Source organism: Chiloscyllium punctatum, unplaced genomic scaffold, assembly GCF_047496795.1.
Source record: "Chiloscyllium punctatum isolate Juve2018m unplaced genomic scaffold, sChiPun1.3 scaffold_228, whole genome shotgun sequence".
Classification (NCBI taxonomy): Eukaryota; Metazoa; Chordata; class Chondrichthyes; order Orectolobiformes; family Hemiscylliidae; genus Chiloscyllium; species Chiloscyllium punctatum.
In genome coordinates this window covers 261415-263952 of record NW_027309962.1, presented here as the reverse complement: position 1 = coordinate 263952, position 2538 = coordinate 261415, and positions in this window count along the sequence as shown.

Sequence of the window (2538 nt, the reverse complement as noted above, 5' to 3'; positions counted from 1 at the left end):
CCATTTAAGGAATGAAACTGTCATTCTTAACTGCTCGGCCTCCATGTGACTCCAGACTCACGACAATATGGTTGAGTCTCAACTGCCCGCTGTGCAATTATGGATAGCAATCAATACTGCCGAGCCAGCGACGCCCTCATACTGTAACAGAATAGGAAACAAAAGTTCATTCGGCCCTAGCTAGATTACTGTGTGCAGTTCTGCAATTCAGAGTCCTGCATGGATGTGATCGCAATAGGAACGTTGCAAAAGATTCACTGGGATATTGTCTGGGCTGAAGAGTTTCAGTTGTGAGGAGAGATTGGACAGACTGGGGTTGTTTGTCGCCGAGCAGAGGAGATTGGAGAAGACATGACTGAGATGTACTAAATGCTGAGGGATATGGATAGGATAGACTGAAAGAAGCCTTTGTTATTGATGGAGGGATGGAATACTGGGGCCAAGAGATTTCGGGAAAAGGCAGAAAGGTTGGAGCAGATTTGCGGAAAGGGTCAGAGAGGCAAAAATCATTCTAACCTTTAAAAAAATTGAGATGTTAATTTGCGATGCCAAAACATGTAAGGTTTTGGGCTAAACGATGGAACTTGATTCAGGTCGTTAAGCAGTTGTATTTGACAAGTGCGGCCACAACAGGCTGAAGGGCCTCCTTCGATGTTGTTGTCCTCCACAGTATCGTGGTTAGTGTCCCCGCCTGTCACAGGGCTCAACTCTCCGCTGGGGGCATCGTCAAGTTTTAAACCTGTCGCTCTGTTCCCCAGTGAAGGTTATTCATGGCTGGCATTCCATTCTCGATGGGACATGTCACAGGAAGGACAGTGCTGTCTGAATCACCTGGGGAAGGACTGCAGCTCCTGGGAAGACAAATTGTCAGTGATAGTGCAAACACGTAACTTCAGCAAACTGCACATTGTGTTTGTGTTGCAATGAAAACCATTATATAGAGTTGTTCCTGACTGATATGTTTATTTAAAGCAGGAATCTGAGGAAGAAAACAGAATAAACCCATTCAGATCTGAGCATAGATACATTTCCAGCAGAACTACTGAGGTTGTACAGCGTAGAACCGCGTTTGGATGCATTGAATTCGGGTTGGTGGGCACAGCTTGCTTTCACTAGGCGGAGTTGCCAGTGTATAAATGATACAGATAGTGTTCAATGTGATGGTACATTTGTTCAGTGGTTCGCACTGCTCTTAAGTGTATAGGTTAGGTGGATTTGCCATGTTAAATTGTGCTGATATGTCCAGGGAGTGAATTCAGTAAGTTAAGTGAATTAGCCATGGGTAACGCAGTGATAAGGTCAGCAGTCACACGATGCCAGGTTTTATTCCAGCAGGTTTATTTGAAATCACAAGCCAGTGGCCTGCGGGGATAGAGACGGGAGCTAGGTCTGTTTGAAATGCTGTTCAGAGTCTCCCGACAGACTCGATTGGCTGAACTGCACTTTCTGAATTGTAGGGAATCGGAGATTCTATCAGAGAGGACACTGCCACATTTACTGGGCTGCTAAGACATTGGAGACAATGCTGACGGCATTTAGTGGGGATGGAGTTTTATTTATTTGTGTTTTGGAAAATTTGAAACTAAACCAAGAAAAACCGAATGGAAGTTTTCCGGAGTATTTGAGGTTTGGAGAGAGTAAATATGTGGCAAATTCACTCTTTCAAGATCATAAATTTCTGAAAGTCAAGATTTCAAAACCATCGATGTGGGACAAAGACATAATGGGAGCAGAATTTCTTTCACTCAGACAATCCGTTTCCAAAATATTTGGAAAGGCACATTTAGAGACACAGAAGCAGTGAGTTTCACCAGGAGAGAGATAGCCTATGGCCAGGTAAAAGTGTAAAGGAGGGTGTAGGGGGGAGAAGGTGCGAGGAAACAATATCTAATTTGGACGACTTCAGATGCAAAGAAATACCGGAAACGTATGCAGCTGAGTAAGATTCAGCAACAAAAACTCATAGTATTGAAAGATTTCTATTAATATTCCACATGAATCATTATAAATGGATCTGAGCAGATTTTGTCTATTGTCAAGGACAGCTAATCCATAATGAATAGGAAGTGACCCGTCTCTTGGAGATCGATTTCCTGTTTTAATCCCATGCCATAAAGATGGGAGGACGATCGCCATGATGTTGGATTCATTTGATACCCATTGAAATCTGCCAAAGTAACTGAGCATCAAAACTGCCATCTTGTTTTGTAGTGTAACCTTCTGTTTTTCTCATCAGTATTTTCTTTAATCTGAAATAAATTCGGAGCAAAATTGAATGCAACATTTAACGTGGAGAATCTTGCTCTTGCCCTTCATTGCACCGGATATTTGTGATAAATCGATACCTCATCAAAGTCGAAGTAAAGCAATTTGATTCTGTTCTAAGTTACATTGGGATAATGAAAAGGAGTGCAAACGTTTCTTTTCTCCTTTCATTCCATCTTGACTTTCTATGAATTTACATCGAATGAAAGGTGAATAAATAAGGAGACATCGGGTGCAATAGTTTATCCAGTGGGATTGTGAATTTTAATGTAA